This window comes from Myotis yumanensis, unplaced genomic scaffold (genome assembly GCF_028538775.1).
Source record: "Myotis yumanensis isolate MYYU_CA2020_CCGP unplaced genomic scaffold, mMyoYum1.0.hap1 SCAF_23, whole genome shotgun sequence".
In the NCBI taxonomy this organism is placed as follows: domain Eukaryota; kingdom Metazoa; phylum Chordata; class Mammalia; order Chiroptera; family Vespertilionidae; genus Myotis; species Myotis yumanensis.
The window spans coordinates 14,679,571-14,698,846 of NW_027223774.1; the positions used below are offsets into that span (position 1 = coordinate 14,679,571).

Consider the following 19,276-nt stretch of genomic DNA (forward strand, 5'->3'; position numbering starts at 1 on the left):
CATCAGTAGTTATCAGCCTATTCAGGTTTCTGATTCTTCCTGATTGATTTTTGGAAGATTGTATTTCTAGGAATATGTCCATTTCATCCAGAGTGTCCTGTTTGTTGGAATAAAGTCAATCATAGTATTTTTTTTATGATCCTTTGTATATTTCGGTGGGGTCAGTTGTTACTCAACCTCTTTCATTTCTGGTTTTATTTGGGTCTGCTTTTTTTGTTTCTTGATGAGTCTGGTTAGAGATTCATCAGTCTTGTTTAATTTTTTGAAGAACCAGCTTTTGGTTTTATTGATCTTTTGTACTTTTTTGTTTGTTCTCTATGTTATTTATTTCCTCTCTGATCTTTATTATTTCCTTTCTTCTACTTACTTTAGGCTTTTCATGTTGTTCTCTTTCCAATTCATTGAGTTGTAGTGTTAGATAACTTACTACCAGTTTTTCTTGTTTTTTTTTTTTTTTTTTTTTGAGGTAGCCTGTCGTGCTATGAACTTCCCTCTCAGGACTGTCTCCCATAAATTTTGGATTGTTGTGTGTTCATTTTCATTTGTTTCCAGGATGATTTTTTTATTGTCTAAAGTTTTACATATGTCTCCTTTTTTTTCCCAATTGACCCCTCCACCCTAGCCATTCCCACCCCGGCAAGCCCCCACCGCTCCAGTGTCTGTGTCCATTGGTTATGCTAATATGCATGCATACAAATCCTTTGGTTGCTCTCTACTCCACCCTCCCCTACCCTTTGACTCTGGATCTATTCTTGTTCATCAAATTATGTTGATCATTATATGCCACATATGAGTGAGATCATGTGATATTTATCTTTCTCCAACTGGCTTATTTTGTTTAGCATAATGTTCTCCAGTTCTGTCCATGTTGTTGCAAGTGTTAAAAGTTCCTCCTTTTTTATAGCAGCATAGTATTCCATTGTGTAGATGTACCACAGTTTTTTAATCCACTCATCTGCTGATGGGCATTTAGGCTGTTTTCAAATCTTAGCTATTGTAAATTGTGCTACTATGAACATAGGGGTGCATATATCCTTTCTGAGTGGTGTTTCTGGTTTCTTGGGATATAGTCCTAGGAGTGGGATTACTGGGTCAATTGGGAGTTCCATTTTTAACTTTTTGAGGAAACTCCATACTGTCTTCCAAAGTAGCTCCACCAGTCTGCATTCCCACCAGCAGTGCAGGAGGGTTCCTTTTTCTCCACATCCTCATCAGCACTTGTTGTTCGTTGATTTTTTGATGATCACCATTCTGATAGATGTGAGATGGTATCTCATTGTTGTTTTGATTTGCATCTCTCAGATGATTAGTGACTTTGAGCATGTTTTCATATGTCTCTTGGCCTTCTGTATGTCCTCTTTCAAAAAGTGTCTATTTACATCCTTTGACCATTTTTTGATTGGATCATTTATCTTCCTTTTGTTAAGTTGTATAGTTCTCTGTAAATTTTGGAGATTAAGCCCTTATAGGAATTATCATTGGCAAATATGTTCTCCCATGCAGTGGGCTTTCTTGTTGTTTTGTTGATGGTTTCTTTTGCTGTGCAGAAGCTTTTTATTTTGATGTAGTCCCATTTGTTTATTTTCTCTTTAGTCTCCATTGCCCTAGGAGCTGTGTCTGTAAAGATATTGCTGCAACATATGTCTGCTATTTTGCTGCCTATGGAATCTTGTAGGATTTTTATGGTTTCCCTGTCTTACATTCCAGGATGTTTTTTACTGCTTCTTTGATATCTTTGGTAACCCATTCATTGTTTAATAGCATGCCATTTAGCCTCTATGTGTTTGATTGTTTCTGAGCATTTCTGTTGTAGTTGATTCTAATTTCATGCCATTGTGGTCTGAGAAGATACTTGATATGATTTCAATCTCAATTTTTAGAGACTTGTTTGTGTCCTGACATGAGGTCTATATTTGAAAATGTCCCATATACACTTGAGAAGGATGTATATTCCATAGCTTTGGGGTGAAATGTTCTGAAGATGTCAGTCAGTTCCATCTGATCTAGAGTGTCATTTAGGATTGCTGTTTATTTGTTGATTTTTTTTTGTCTAGAAGATTTATCCAGTGATGTCAGTAGGTGTTAAAGTCCCCTACTATGATTGTATTGCTGTTGATCTCTTCCTTGATATCCTCCAGAAGTTTTCCTATGTATTTGAATGCTCCTGTATTGGGTACATATATGTTTACCAGAGTTACAGCCTCTTGTCAAATCAATCCTTTTAGTATTATGAAGTAGCCTTCCTTATTTCTTGTTATGGCCTTCATTTTGAGGTCTATTTTGTCAGAGATAACCATTGCTACCCCAGATTTGTTTTCTTCATTTGCATTTGCCTGAAAAAATTTTTTCTATCTCTTCATTATCAGTCTATGTGAGTCCTTTGTTTTGAGGTGGGTCTCTTGTAGACAGCATAAATATGGGTCATGTTTTCTTATCCATTCAGCTACCCTATGTCTATTGATTGGAGCATTTAATCCATTTACATTTAAGGTTATTATTGATAGGTACTTGTTTGTTGCCATTTTTATTCATTATGCATGTGTTCCTTGTTTCCTTCTTTTTATAGCAGTCCCTTTAGCATTTCTTGCATTGCTGGCCTGGTGGTGATAAACTCCCTTAGCCTCTTTTTGTCTGCGAAGCTTCTGATTTCACCTTCAATTTTGAATGATAGCCTTGTTGGATAGAGCATTCTCAGATTCAGTCCCTTGCTTTTGAATATGTTGTACACTTCATGTCGTTCTCTTCTGGCCTGATATGTTTCTGTTGAGAAATCAGTTGATAGTCTAATGGGAGATCCTTGTAGGTAACTTTCTGTCTCTCTCTTGCAGACTTTAAGATTAGTTCTTTGTCTATAATGTTTGCTACTTTAATTATGATATGTCTGGTTTTGGTCTTTAATTGTGACTCTGTGTTCTTCTTGAACTTGTATGACTTTTTTCTTCCCAAAGTCAGGGAAGTTTTCTGTCATTATTTCTTCAAACAGGTTTTTTATTACTTGCTTAGCTTCTTTGCCTTCTGGCACCCCTATTATATAGATGTTTTGTTTCATGTTGTCCCAAAGCTCCCTTATACTCTCCTACTGCTTTTTAATTTGTGAGCGTGTTTTTTTCCAGTTGCTGCTTTGTTTGGATGTTATTTTTCTACCTTGTTTTCTAACTTGCTGATTTTCTCCTCAGCTTCTTCTAGTCTACTGTGGAAACCTTCCATTGTGTTCGTTATTGCAGCTATGTCATTCTTCATTTCCCTCTTGATTCTTACTCATGTTGGTGTATTTCTCATTCCTCTCCTTATAATTTTCATGTAGTTGCATGTAATTCTGATCTGGACATTTGAGCTTCCTTATGACTATTACTCTGAATTATTTCTCTGACAAATTACTTGCCTCCATTTAATTTAGTTGCTTTTCTGGTGATTCCTCTTTTTCTTTCATTTGGGGGTATTTCTTTGTTTCCCCATTTTTGCTGTTCCTTTGTAATTGTTTCTATGAATTACATCAAATGGTGATGCCATCCAGATTTTTTGGGTTGGTCTCATGTAGTAGATGTTTTGTGGGACCCAGTGTTGCAGTCTCTCAGGTCTCCTAGGCTGTGTTCTAGGGAGGCCCCTACTTGAGATATTTAGGTTCTCCTGTTGTAGTTGGGTCTTGAATGTTATTGTCCCATTTGTGGATGGAGTCACCTCTCAGGGTGTCTGATTATGTGGTTCATTCCCTACCACGTTGTGCCAGCCATTGTGGAGGTGTTTACTGAACAGCACAAAATACAGGGCATGACACAGAAGAAACAGAACACGAATGTACACAAGGCCCTTATAGCCCCCCCAAAAGTGACCACCACTAGAGAAAACAGTACTAGGTAAGAGAAAAGAGAGTAAGAATGATAGGAAAAAAAGAAAGAACAAATAAGGTGAGAAAACACAACAGAACAAACAAACCAATCAAGCACAAACAAAAAACCACCCAGAAAAATGGGGGAGGCAGAATCTGATGCAGACCTTAAGTAAAGAAAATAACGTTAAAGAATTAGAGGAGCCGAAACCGGTTTGGCTCAGTGGATAGAGCATCGGCCTATGGACTGAAAGGTCCCAGGTTCGATTCTGGTCAAGGGCATGTGCCTTGGTTGTGGGCACATCCCCAGTGGGAGATGTGCAGGAGGCAGCTGATCGATGTTTCTCATCGATGTTTCTAACTCTCTATCCCTCTCCCTTCCTCTCTGTAAAAAAATCAATAAAATATATTAAAAAAAAGAATTAGAGGAGTAGGGGAAGGACCACCGTTTAGAATAATGGAGGGAGAAAAGGAGGAAGACAAGAAAGGAAAAAAATTGAAAAGAGAACAGAGGAGAGAGCAGATGGCCTAAATTTAGGAAGTGAAACAAGAAATTAGGAGAAGAAGGAAAGAGAAAGAAGAGAAATAAAAATAATTGAGTAGTGAAAACTAAGAAAAGAGAAAGGGAAATTGAGTAGGAGCAGGGAAAAGGAAATTAAGTATATGAATAAAACAACAGAGACTAGAATAGTAACAAATCAATAAAGCAGATAGATAAGGAAGATCAATGTATAAATAGGGGAAAAAAGAAAGGAAAGAAAAATGAAAAAGGATAAAGGGGAATAGGAATGGGAGAAAAAAAGGAGAAGGGAGCAAGAAAAAGGTGCAAAAAATTAAAATAAAAAAGTAATAAATAAAAAAATTAAGTGCAGTGTCATTCGCTTCAGCTGAGTTTTAAAGCCTCATGGGAGCTGGTTTAGGACCCCACTTTTCTGTCTGCCAATTCTGGGCTTCCTGTTAGTTACTTAAGGTGCTAACCACTGTCAGGTACTGTTGTTTGGCTTTTAGCCCCCTGCTTGAAGCTCCAAGCGATCCACCAGTCCACTGCTTATGTCTGTCTCCATAGGAGGGGTCAATCTGCCCTCTTTGCCTGTCCACCAGCTGTCAACCTCAATCAATCAAGTATCTGTCTCTGACAGGGCTTTAAGTGGGGTCAGTGCTGTTTCGCTTTCAGGGACCATGATGAGGGTTTTTTCCCGTCCCAGAGCTATTCCTCCTTGAGTGGCCCAAAATATTACTCTGCTTTTGGCTGGACAGAGATCCTTGTATGGAGACCAATGGGGTTATCTGGGACACCAGAATTTTTATCAGTCTGGTTCCTAGAATAGTGGGGCAGATGGTCCCTCCTCCACTCCAATCACTGAGGGCTCCTTGAGACTATTTCACCTGTAAGCTTGGCCTCTGCCTTTGTTTCCTTAGTAAAGCTCAAATGCAGGGTGTGGCAGGCTGTAGCACCTGCTCTGAGGCTATTGGGAGGGGTCTCCTCTCAGGGAAAATGGCAGTGTTGGTTTGGAAGCATATGAACTACCCAATGCAGGACTCCTGGCTACCACTTTTCTAAAGTCTCCCTGTCCTGTTTCCCATCCCCACCTCTCCTCAGGAACCGCAGGTCCACACCTCCTTCCCTGTGCCAATTCCTTGGGTGTGTAGTTGCAAATGAAAACTCCTGTGGTCTGGGTTTAGAAATTTTTAAAAAAGGCAATTGAAACTGTGGCTTTCTTCCCACTGGCTCTGGTCTGCCGGGTCTAAACTCCGCTGCCACCAGCAGTCTTGCTACCTTTTGTAGCTTCTTGAATGATATGGGTGCTGCAGGTTGTGCCGTCACAGGTCTGGAGGCACCACCAGTCAGGTTGCTGCTGTGGGAGTGTGTGTGCTCCTGAAACAGTTCTCTTAGCTCAAGTCCCTCCTCTCTGGGCAACCCCCCTCTCATGATCTTGCTGTTCCTACCAGTCTCCAGGTGCCTTCTGTTCTTCCTTGTTATAAGTCACCTCCCTTCCTGGACCACAGTTGGAAATTCCAGGTGAATGTTCTCCAATTTAGTTGTATTTTCAGCCTGGCCCTGGGACAAGGTGACCAACAGGTCTGCCCATTCAGCAGTCATTTTTCCGTTTTATGTCTTTTTAAAAAAATGTTTGCTATCTCTTTGTTGAAGTTCTCACTTAGTTCCTTGAGCATCTTTATTATCTATTACTGTTTTGAACTCTGTATCTGGTAGCTTGCTTGCCTCCATTTCATTTAGGTCTTTTTCTGGGGATTTATTCTATTTTAAAATTTGGGGCCTGCTTCATTGTCTCCCCATTTTGGCTGCCTCTCTATATTTGTTTCTGTGTATTAGGCAGGTGTTCTATGTCTCCCAGTCTTGGTAGGGGAGCCTTATGAAGTAGGTGTCCTGGGGGTGGAGAGGAGCTCAGTGGTGCAGTCTCCCTGATCACCTGAGCTAGGTGTTTCAGGAATGTCTCTTGTATAGGTTATGTGAGCCCTCTTGTAACTTAGTCTTGATTGCTGTTGGCACATCTATGGGTAGGATTGGCCCTCAGGCTGGCTGTGAGGATTGACCTTGACCACAGCGTAGGAGCTGCATTGTGGGGGCTCACCTAACAAAGCTGAATTTGCCCCAGCAGGGTTTGGGTGCCTGCTGAGATATCCCTTTGGATGTGCCCTTTGTGGAGATAATAGAATCATGCTCTGATGTGATTTGAAGCCAGTCACCAGATGTGTTGGTTCTGGGGCCTCTTGGGAAAAACTTCATTGTGAGTCAATATCAGACACTGCTTATGACTGGTCCTGGGATCCCTGTTAGGAGCTACAAAGTGATATGTGTTTGGTGGCTGCCTCCGCTGGGCCTGGGTGTGCGTGGGAAGGGCTGAGCTATGTATTAAGCAGGCTTCCACTAGTACCAAGCTTGGGGTAGGTCAGCAAAAGGCTCAAGGAACCCTGAGATTTGCCTCCAGCTGCCAGCTGCCTGTTAGGCTCAGCCATCGAAACAGCCTCTGGTGGAATGCAAGTTGTGTGAGGCAGATTCTCAATGAGTCATCAGGTAGGAGCCAGTGGTGTTCACCAGGTTGATAGAGATTCGATTTTGGCACCAGTGCTGGATCTGAGACCACTCAGCAAAAGCAAAGGGAACTATTCTTTTCTTTTTTTTTTAAAAAAAATATATTTTATTGATTTTTTACAGAGAGGAAGGAAGAGAAATAGAGAGCCAGAAACATCGATGAGAGAGAAACATCGATCAGCCGCCTCCTGCACATCTCCCACTGGGGATGTGCTTGCAACCCAGGTACATGCCCTTGACTGGAATCGAACCTGGGACCTTTCAGTCCGCAGGCCGACACTCTATCCACTGAGTCAAACCAGTTTCAGCAAAGGGAACTATTCTTATACAAAATAACCATTCCTGTTCTGGCCAGCCAAATCCTGCAATCCATCCTTTCACACCTCCAAAGCTCAGTGCCTATGTGGATGAAGCATAGGCATATGAGGCCAAGTACATCCTGCAGATCCTGGACATTGCCACCGACGGAGCTGATACTCTGACTGCAGCTGCTTCTGCTACTGTTTTCCAGGATATACTGCCCCTAACACAAATGCACCTGTGTCCGCAGCTGAGCTCAAGTAAGCAGTGACTCTCGGACTAGACTTAGCAGCATATACAATGGAGGAGGTCTACTTTACTTTTGTAGTGACTGCCAGAGGGGATGGATGTGGAGCCTTCTGCAGATATCCTTCTTGTATCTTAAAAATGACACACACACACACACACACACACATAAAAATAAAAATAAGACACACAAGACTCTATATAGAAGAATTAAACCTTTAACTCAATCCCCTCACGATTGCACATAATACTTTTCCTAAAGTGATGCCATTCCTGAGACGGTAGAGCTTATACTAACTGTAGAATCATGATATGAGAACACTGTTCTCAATGCAATCAAAGGTTAAGGAGCCTTTTGTCTAACAGAAAATTGAAGAGCAATTGCCCCCCTAAGTTGTTCTGAGTATCTTGAGAGCATGTTTACAAACCCTGACTGAGCTAGCAAGAGTTCAGGGGTGACCAGACCTGGGCAGTCAGTACCAACAAAGGAAACCAAGTAAACTCCAGAGGTTCAACCCTGGCTAACAGCTGCTGTTGTGACAAAAGGCAGGAGGAGGGTGGGAGGACGCTTTTCAAAACGTGCTCCCCATTGCCCTCTATGTGAAGCCCAGTCACAGACAAGCTGGTGAAAGACTGCCGGAGGGCAGATGACACCAGGATCACTGCAGTAGGATGGGTGAGGAAACAGAGCCGCTGAGAAGTTAAACCACCTGCCCGAGTTGGCCCAGTTGTTCAGAAGCTGAGCAGCCTCGCAGACCATGCTGCCTGACTCCAAAGGCCCCACTGCGACCTGCGCTTTGATTTTGCGCTCTCCTCTCAGTGTGCCCTCTTGCTACTCAGGATCCTGCTCTTGGGCCTCCATCTCCTCAGGCACAGGGCGTCTCTCAGCTCCTGAAAGCTCCCCAGCCCTCCCTCTGCATCTGGGGTGGTGCCCTGACTCCCCCACCCCCACATTACTCCGTTCTTGGATCAGTCCCCTGTTCTGCCTCCTCTCCACACCAAGGCCACCGAGCCAGTAGAAAAAGCTCCATCTGGGCAAAGGGAGCCACTGAAAAGGGTGAGTGTGGAGTGGCAGCACCCCTTCTAGGTGCAAGGTCAGCCCCACCCACCTTTTCCACTCCTCCTTAAGCCCTCCCTGGGATTTACCATCCACAACCTTATGGTTATCCTTCTCTGCTGCCCTGTGGATCCCCTCCTCCTTACCTCTGCCCTGTACACCTGGACTCTCTGTTCTTTACTCTTTCATTGCTCTAAGTCCACCTTCTGGCCCTTCTATGGCCTCCAGTCACCACTTCCCACCATCTCTCTCTCTCCCTTGGTCCTCCTGAAAACTTTTCCTGGGACCTGTTGCACTCACCAGTGAGCACCTGACCTCTCAATACTTCATGAGTGGGGCATTTGAGCTTTCCTAGGAGACAGCAACAGGGGTGCCTTTAATAGAGCAAAGGTTGTCAGGGAAGGGGAGCCTGTGTAGCAGGAGGAGAGGTGAAGGCCTGCTATGAGGAGCTGGGGGATGGAAGCTTGCAGGGATGGGGAGAGAAAGCAGGGACCTGGGAACTCTAGGGGTGGCATTACCAGGCTCTCCCTATACAATCTTGACTTTAGAAGCCGCTGACTTAGGTTTATGAGGTCACACCTACAACCCCCCTAAAGCAGCCTGCTACCCCAGAGATGCTGGGCCAGGTTCCAATCAGCCCATCTGGCTCCCACTGTCCTTACCTGCCCATATTGTCACCTGGGTCAGGTCCTTTGTTTGCCTGCCTTATAAACTCTCCCTTTCAGAGCTAACAGACTCAATTGCATCCACAGGGCACTGGCCTTGGCACTTGTGCTGCCTTTGGGGGGTGGGAGGCCCTGCTGTTCCTTCTCTGTACTCTTTATCACAAAAGGCTGATTACCCCCCTCCTCTGGCACTGGAATCACAAAACCTCAGTGTACATGGGGCCAGGACCTCTCTTCATGTCTATCACTAGAAGCAGTGAATAAGCTCAAATGACTGTTCATGAGTCTCCACCCATGTTCTTAGTCCCTAGCTTTGTCGGCTGGAGAAGCTTGAGAAGGTAGGTCTGGACACCAAACGTGAGGTGATCACAGCGTGAACCTCCTCTGAAAGCCTCATCCTGAGCTCTTGGTGCCAGGGAAGATGGACATAGGCCAGAAGCAGCAGGAAAACGCAGCCTTGGCCAGTCTGAGGTTGGTGAGCCAAATCCCCAGGCTCCCCCACCCCTAATCCCTGGCTCCCACAAAGTGCACTCAGGGGCCTGAAGTCACTTTCTGGGCAAGAGGCAGTTGCCCCTCAGAAGGCCCAAATTTGCTACCTGGCTTGGGTTTGGGTGCCCAGGGCTGTGGGGATTTTTGGGGCACTGGATTTTCAGTGTTAAAACAAGCACAGTCCCCAGACAAACCTGCATGATCTGGCCACTGCAGGTCCATTAGGGAGCTCTGGAGACTGGCCCCTGTCTCCAGTCTGAGGGTTTTTCTCCCTAACTCCCCCCCCCCCCCCACCCTGAAGGACATTGTCCTGCTGCATTTTTTGTTGTTATTCCTCACCCAAGGAAATGTTTCCATTGAGAGGGAGAGGGAGAGAAAGAGGGAGAGGGAGAGGGAGAGAGAGAAAGGGAGAGGGAGAGGGAGAAGGAGGGGGAGAGAGAGAGAGAGGGAGAGAGAGATCTCAATTGGTTGTTTTTTTCAAGAGCCCTAAATGGGGATCAAACCTGCCACCCGGTATGTGCCATGGCCGGGAATGGAACCTGCCACCTTTCGGTATACTGGATGATGCTCCAACCAATTGAACCTTAACTGACTTCTAAGGGGCCTTAAGTGGGTAAAAGATCACCTTGCCATATAGGACGTCCAGAATAATTGTGCTGTGTGTTGTGGTTTTTCCTCAGATCTTCATGGGCTCACAGACAGAATTGTGTACACTTACCCTGAGATACACACACACACACACACACACACACACACGCACACAGATACACATGTATGTGGACATGTACCTCACTCACCCCACACATACACACTCAAAAAGACATATCCAAACTTAGAAACACATTCAGAGTCACACACAGACACACACACACACACATGCTTATGTTCCCACAGACACGCTCACAGAAACACACATACTCAAAGACACAGGTCCTTATAATACAGACACATCACACAAATGTGTAAGGAGAGCTAAAGTCTGAAAAGTATACATACTCAACCAAACACACACAGCTAAACCTTTGACAGGCACACCCTGAACCACCCACAGACCCCACGAAGCTCCATGACCTCATATCTGATACATGACCTCCGTCCCTCCCAGTAGCCTATACCTAGCCTCCAAGCACTCCAAGAGCCCTTAGCAGGGAATATGGTGGAAGATTGTTCAAAAGAGACATTCAGAGAGGATGGAGCCAGAGGGCTAGCAATTTGGAGTCACCTTCCTTCCATATGGCACAATCCTCAGACTCAGTGCAGCCCTTGAGCCAGGCCTCTGGACCTGAAGACCACTCGGGGATGTGATTGAAGGATTAAAAAACATATTGCAGCCTATATTGGAAATTTATTAACCTAAAAAGTTTTCAAAGAGTCCCAAACCCAATAAAAACAACTAAGGCATAAATCCTATAGAGAATGATCTATGAGGAATGGAAAACATAGTGCTTACAAAAGTGAAACTTATGTTTAATTATGGTGCATCCTGCATGAAAGAATTGTATTAGGTGTTTTTGTGGAATAATACAGAAGCTATACTATAACTTTGAGAAAATAAATTTGGACGAAATTTTTTCCTGTGATTGCAACTATGCTACTAAACAAGCATTAGACACATGAATGGGAAATGCACAGGAAAGAAAATGCTAGAGGTGAGAGGAAAGTGACATTGTGGGAAATTTCTTTTCTAATACTTCTGTAAAATGGGCAAATAAAAATTAAGTTACAACCATATAGGAGTATTGTAATCAAAATCCTCCTAGCCGCAGAGAATAAATTACTACTCAAGCTTTTTTAAAAAATATTTTTATTGGTTTCAGAGAGGGAGGGAGAGGGAGAGATAGAAACATCAATGATGAGAGAGAATCATGGGTTGGCTGCCTCCTGCAAACCCCACACTGGGAATCAAGACCACAACCCGGGCATGTGTCCTGACCAGGAGTCAAACCGTGACCTCCTGAGTCAGCGGTTCTCAACCTGTGGGTCGTGATCCTTTGGCAGTCGAACGACCCTTTCACAGGGTCGCCTAAGACCGTCCTGCATATCAGATATTTACATTATGATTCATAACAGTAGCAACATTACAGTTATGAAGTAGCAACGAAAATAATTTTATGGTTGGGTCACAACATGAAGAGCTGTATTTAAAGGTCCAGAAGGTTGAGAACCACTGTCCTGAGTTCATAGGTCAATGCTCAACCACTGAGCAATACCAGCCAGGCTCCACTCAAGCTTTTAACATCTTTGTAGAAGCTGAATAAAAAATTTTTAGAAGCAGAATGAATCAGATTTACTGAGTTCGACCCTAAGAACCCACCTGCTAATTTGTCATTTCAGAAAGATCCAACATTAAAATCTATGTTTTACACCAATCAGAAAGGATATAGCAGCACAATTTACAATAGCTAAGATTTGGAAACAGCCTAAGTGCCCATCAACAGATGAGTGGATTAAAAAACTGTGGTACAGCTACACAATGGAATATTATGCTGCTGTAAAAAGAAAGAACTCTTACCATTCAGAACAGATGGATGGACCTGGAGAGCATTATGCTAAGTGAAATAAGCCAGTCAGAGAAAGCTAAATATCACATGATCTCATTTGTGGAATATAATGAACAACATAAACTGATGAACAAAAATAGATCCAGAGACACAGAATCATCAAACAGACCATCAAACCTCAGAGGGAGCCGAAACCGGTTTGGCTCAGTGGATAGAGCGTCGGCCTGCGGACTGAAGGGTCCCAGGTTCGATTCCGGTCAAGGGCATGTACCTGGGTTTCGGGCACATCCCCAGTAGGAGATGTGCAGGAGGCAGCTGATCGATGTTTCTCTCTCATCGATGTTTCTGACTCTCTATCTCTCTCCCTTCCTCTCTGTAAAAAATCAATAAAATATATTAAAAAAAACAAAAAAACAAAAACAAAAACAAAAACAAACAAACAAAAAACCTCAGAGGGAAGGCATGGAAGGGTGAGGGGGTGGGGGGGAGGAGGCAGCAGATAAGAGATCAACCAAAGGACTTATGCATGCATATAAGCATAACCAATGGACACAGACAGTAGGGGGATGAGGGCATGTGCTGGGGGGTGGAAGTGGCCAGGGAGAGGTTAATGAAGGGAAAAGGAAATATGCAATACTTCAAACAATAAAGAATTTAAATAGAAAACTAAAACAAACAAAAAAACCCTGTTTCAGTTCACTAATAAAAAATCATTTACTGAGGACCTGCTATGTGAACAACTTTTGGGATGCAAAGATGAACAAGACGTTCTTTATATTTCTTGGAGGAGATGCTGCCTGGACTGAGGGTGGAGGAGGAAATGCTGATCCCAGGAGTGATTAGGAGGAAACCTAATGGGCCAGGGAATCAAATGAATTAGGTAAGAGGAAGAATGATGTGCAGTCAGGAACAACTGCATTGTTTCTGAAAGTGGGACTAGATGGAACGTAGGTGATATCACATGGGTGGGCCTTCAGGATTGGGCTGGGTAGAATGTAGTTTCATTTTGGACCTGAGTGTTTGTAGACCTAAAGAAGATTCCTCATCCATGGAGATACAGGGTGGGGAGACATCGGTGGAAAGACAGTGGAGGAAGCTTGTGGATTTGCAGGAAACAATGCACAGTGTGAGAAAATAACCAAGGAACTAAACCTGGGAAAGAGCACGTTAAAAAGGGTTGGCAGAAAGACTGGAGCCATGATATGGCTGGGAGCTGTCAGAGGCAGAAGAACTACAAGTCACAAAAGCCAAAGGAAGATCATGCCAACCTGTGAGGGTGCATTGAAGATGAGCCAGTGGCCAGGACTGAGTCTTGGAAAGGGACACCAAGAACATCCTGTGGACAGCAGTGATGCCCGGAGAGTTTCTACTTGCAGGAGTGAAGCAGAGGACCAGGAGCCCATCAAAGTGGTGGATCTCAGCTCATGGAATCTAAGCATCTATAAAAAAAGAATCTATAAAAAGTCCAGGGTGATCTCCACAGATGAATTTCTTATTAGAAATTGCTGGACTCTTACTGAGTTATCACTCAAGGTATCATGGGTTTATTAAAGTTTGGTTGGAGGTTAATGGGCAAGTAATCAATATTTATGATTTCTTTTACACTTCTATGAAAAGGATTAGAAGTTGTGACTCTTTTGGTCTAAACTGAGCTAGCTCTCCTTTGCCAAGAAGTGTTTCCCTATTCTTCCTTTTGTTTTCCTAGTCTTCTAAACTTATTAATCAATGTTAAAGCATGTGCTAAAAAATTAAATACAAATTTAATAATATTTTAAATTTCTTTCCTTGAATGAGATCACCCTGATTTTAGGTTGGGCCTTATGACTTAACATTGAATAAAAATACAGTATATGATAATTAGCAACTACCTAGTGTGTGGATTCTGGGTAAAAATGTCAGCCACTGAAAAAAGTCTTGTCTTGAGTCATTCAGAAAAAATCACATAGTAAAGGCCAAATCTAGGAGAAGGTTAATGCTAATTTCTCGAAATCTGTAAACTATGCAGCACAGATGCTGTTGAAAGCATGAAGTGGAATAGAGAAAATGTACCAGGGAGAGCAAGATGCTTGAATCCGTTGATATTTGGTTAGTCATTCTCATATTGATGGTTGGGTGGTCATGTAAAACCTCAGGCAAGGGCCTTCTGAATGGCCACTTGAGGAAGTGAAGCTGTCAGGATGGGCTTCATACAGAATTGATTTTCTTTACAAAAGACCACTTACTGGCATTTTATTTATTATAAGATAAATAGGAAGGACAATTAAGTTATCTTTCTGTAACCAGATGACCCAAAACTGGTTGAGCCAACTCTCCCTGCATTTTGGCCTATGTTTCTGTGAAATGGTTTGAACATATTTTCTATCACTGTAAGAAATATGTGCTGCTTCCTGATGGCATCTCAGTTGAAGGACAGACGAGGGGAGGTTGACTGGTGCTGGGACCCTGGAGTGAGGAGAAGGTCAGTGAAGATTGCCGGTCATCTTAATTCTACCAGTTCTGGAAAATATGAATCTCTCGGGGACTCCAAGCAGCAGGCCAAGGGGAGGGCTCCGAGGGGGCTCTGGGTCCTCACACCAGCCCCCTCCCTCCGAGGCCCTGGGGCAGTCAGAAGCTCTCCATGAGGTCCCATGACCTTGCCTCTGTTCATTTCCCTCAGGAAATTGAAGGACGCCCTTCTGGGTGGGAAGAAATAAAGCCTCCGAGTCCCACAGTGTGTTCATGGGAACCTGACTCCAGCTGCATCTCCTTCAAGTCAACAGCTTCCAGGGTCAGTAGGAGGGCCTGGCCTTTCTGAAGAGCTGCTTAAAGGCTGCCCCAGGTAGCACTTGGGAAAGAAAATAGGCTACTGTCATGGATCCCACTTCCCTACCCAGGGGTCAGATGCATCTTCTAAGAGGACAAGTTGGCAAGATGGAGAGGAGAGCGATGGGACTAGCCAACCATGAACCCACCTCACAGGCTTCCTCCCCAGGTCTCTGCATTGCCCTGCCCCTTGGGGTCTGGGCTGACCCTCAGAGAACCCAGTCTTACCTTTGCCCTGGGTAGAGGGCTGGGGAGCTCTAGGGAAAAGGACTGCTGTCCCGTGGCCCCAAGGAGCTGGGTCATTGGTTTCCTTCCTTGGGTGGACATTGCACAGCTCTGTCCTTGGTCAGTCCTGTCTGAGATGCTGATACCTGGGGGACCATAGGTTGTGGATAGGTCAGGATCCTCTTGGGGTAGGACCTAACCCCCCCAAAGCAGAGAAAGGGATGGAGGATGGGAGCTAAGTGCTGAGGAAGGATCTTGTGGTGAGGTTCCTCAAAGTCTGCTAGGCTCTCCACCTGTTCTTGACATTAGATATTAGAGCTTAAGCCAGGCTGGTGTGACTCAGTGGTTGAATGTTGACCTATGAACCAGGAGGTCATGGTTCAATTCCTAGTGAGGGCACATGCCAGGTTTTGGGCTCAATCCCCAGTCTGGGGTGTTGCAGGTGGCAGCCGATCAATGATTCTCTTTCATCATTGATCTCTCTCTCTCTCTCTCCCCCTCTCTTCCACTCTGAAATTATTAATAAAAATATATTAAAAAAAGAAATAAGAGCTCAAGGTTGGGATGTCTGGCAGACTGCATTTACTTCACAATCATTGGCAAACTCGAGGCCATCAGCAGGAGGGATCGGTCTCCCCTGGTCGGCCAATGCTGTGCATCCTGGAGAAGGGTTGCCAGTTGTGCCAGTCACAGGTGTGTCTTCAGAGCATGACTTCACCCGTAGGAGGGCAGTTATCAAGACTAAGACGTTTGCAGGGGCTAAAAGAAAGTACAATCCTGAACCCTGAGCATCCCAGGCTGTGGTCAGGAAGGCCACCCCTGGAGGGGCAGGCAGCCAGTGTGGTATGTGAGTTTTCAGGGATCTCCCTCCCCACACTCAGTCAGCATTCCCAAGACTCACCTTTCGGAGGGGTAGAAGGGGACGTGCTGCTGATTTTCGGTGGTCCAATCTGGAGCTGTCTGGCCCAGCTGGGCAGACAGAAGAGTTTAAATGTGGATTCCCCCATTTTGGGCCAGTCTGGCCGTGTCTTGCTTGTGTCACAGGTGGGAAGCGGGAGTAGCCCTGGCTGCCCTGGGGCCTGCAGGGAAGGGTGTGAAGGAAGGTGTGGAGGCCCCAAGGCCTCAGAGAGGCCCCTCCAGACAGCTCTCACCTCCAGATGCAACTTCCTCCCACACCCCCAGAAGCCTAAGGCTGTCCCCAGGGAGGCTCCAGAAACACAGTCCAGTCTGAGCTAAATGATGACCAGCAACTGCCCAGGACCACAGTGAACAGGGCGCTTTGCCCCAGGCTTCTCTCAGCAGGGATTCACCTCTCCTCCCACTGCCATTGTGCCCCTTCCCAGGCAGTCTTTGCTTAGCCAGAGGGTTCCTAGTCATTGTCTCTTGGGAAGGCTGGTTGAGGATGGGGTATGTACCAGCCACATGACACAATCACTCCTGAATGAGGGGACTGTGCTTGGCCACGTGGAGGGATAGGGCCTGCAGGGAAAGATGCCCTGAGTCCAAGCCCCACCACCCCCTTCTAATGGCAGCTCTGAGAGCCTGGTGGGGCCCATGTGTGGATACCCAGGAGCTTGTTACATTTTCTTTGGCCTGAGGACTAGTCCACAGGTGGGATATTCACTCAGAGACTCAGGCCAGATGGACTAGAGGGCTGAGAACTCTCTGTGGAGATGGTTCTTTCTGGAGTGCTGGAGGGCCCACCAGTTTTACCTGTAGCTGCTGCCCACCATGTCTTGCTCCCTGTGCCCAGCAGGTGCCTGACTCCTGAAGCATTGAGAGGTCTGGGTTCCCATTGGCAGGGACTCCTGGCCCAGGGAACAGTTTGCAGAATGGCCCAACAGAGGGGAGATGGTGGGAGGAGGTGATTGGGAAGGAGGGGAGGATAGGCAGGTGAGCTGCCTGCCCAGGTGTCTGCAGGCCAGTGAAGGTCCAGAAGGGGGTTGTGGGGCAAAGGAAAAGTGAAGAGCAGAGAGGGAGGCCAGCTGGACAGGGTGGAGGGAAGGAGAAGAAGGGGGACTGGCCGGGCAGTGGGAGCAGGGGACCCCAGGGGACCTGTGGAGGCTGCAAGCTTTTCGGGCCACCAAGTGAGGAGGGTGCCCATTGGTGAGAGATGGCAACTTGGTTTGGCGAGGTGGGGGAAGAGGGGGAGGACCAGGCCGAGGGCCCTGAGGGGGGGCCTGCCAAAGGCAGTGTGGGAAACCAGGTGAGGAGGAAGAGGCAGGGGAAGTGGGAGGGGGGCGAGGGTGGGCTGGGGACAGTAGGAAAACAGAAGGGCTTTTTCCTCATTGCTGCCAATGCACAGAGTGAGCGCTGGACCCAACTGCGGGATTCTGGAATCTGCCTGTCCTTGTGACCTCAGGAGCTGAGAATTCTAGAGAGAGACCTGGAAGCCCTGCATGAAGCACAACTGTGTGCTCTGTAGAGATGAGCAAACCAAGGTCTTTCTTTTTCAATGCAGTTTACTTTCATCATTACTGTGTTATTTTCAGGTGTACAGCATTGTGGTCAGACAATCTAGTACTTTACAAAGTGACCCTCCAGATATTTCTAATACCCACCTGGCAATATGCATAGTTATTACAATACTAGAGGCCTGGTGTATGAAATTCGTGCACTGGGGCAGGGGGTGATCCCTCAGTCCCGCCTGTCCCCTCTCACAGTCTGGGACCCCTCAGGGGAATGTCCGCCTAAGCCGACAGGTAGACATCCTTCTCGCAATCTGGGACCCTTTGCTCCTTACGGCCTGCCTGCTTGCTGCTCCTTAGGAATGCCGCGGTGGTGGGAGAGGCTCCTGCCACTTCCACTGCACTTGCCAGCCATGAACCCGGCTTCTGGATGAGTGGTGTTCCTCCTGTGGGAGCACACTGACCACTAGAGGGCAGCTCCTGCATTAAGCATCTGCCCCCTGGTGGTCAGTGTGCATCATAGCCACTGGTTGTTCTGGTCGTTCCACTGTAAGGGTCTCTTAGGCTTTTATTATATAGACTAGAGGCCTGATGCATGAAATTCATGCAAGAGTAGGCCTTCTTTCCCCCAGCTGCTGGCATCGGCTTCCCTCTGGACCCGGGCTTCCCTCTAGCCTACAGCAGGCACCCGGGACCTGGGCTTCCCTTGCAGCCCTGGTCTAATCAGCATATTACACTTTTATTATTATAGATTATTGAGTATATTTCCTATGATGTACTTTACATCCCCATGACTATTTTGTAAATACCAATGTGTCTTTCTCAATCCCATCATCTTTTCCCCCCCAGTTCCCTTAACTCTCTTCTGTCTGGCAACCCTCAGTGTGTTCTCTGTATCTATGAATCTGGTTCTGTTTCATTTGTTTGTTTATATTGTTCTTTAAATTCAACATATGGTATTTGTTATTTTTTAAACTAAATTTTATTTTATTATTATTATTTTAAAATATATTTTTATTGTTTTTTTTTTTTTTACAGAGAGGAAGGGAGAGGGATAGAGAGTTAGAAACACTGATGAGAGAGAAACATCAACCAGCTGTCTCCTGCACACCTCCTACTGGGGATGTGCCCGTAACCAAGGTAAATGCACTTGACCAGAATCGAACCTGGGACCTTTCAGTCTGCAGGCTGACGCTCTATCCACTGAGCTAAACCAGTTAGGGCTATTATTATTTTTAAATATATTTTTATTGATTTCAGAGAAGAAGGGAGAGGGAGAGAGAGAGAGAGAGGTAGAAACATCAATGATGAGAGAGAATCATTGATGGGCTGCCTCCTGCATGCCCCCTACTGGGGATAGAGCCCGCAACCTTGAGCATGTTCCCCTTGACTGGAATTGAACCCAGGACCCTTCAATCCCCAGGCCGACACTCTATCCATTGAGCCAAGCCAGCTAGGGCTTAAATCTTATTGTTGACAGTATTACAGATATCTCCCATCACCCTTCCCACTTTGCCTTCCTCCTCCCAGTCCCTGCCTACCGTCCCAGGTGTCACTACACTATTGTTTGTGTCCATGGACTATACATATCTATATATATAAAAGGCTAAGTGACCAGCTGACTGGCCGACTGGCAGGTAGGTATGACGTGCACTGACCCACCAGGGGGCAGACGCTCAATGCAGGAGCTGCTGAGCGACAG

At 45.5% G+C, this 19,276-nt stretch overlaps 1 protein-coding gene across 1 annotated transcript in view; it reads right to left on the reverse strand.

Moving 5' to 3' along the window:
• The window catches only part of LOC138999840 (CD177 antigen-like), a 42,386-nt gene that overhangs the window by 756 nt on the left and 22,354 nt on the right, over positions 1-19,276 (reverse strand).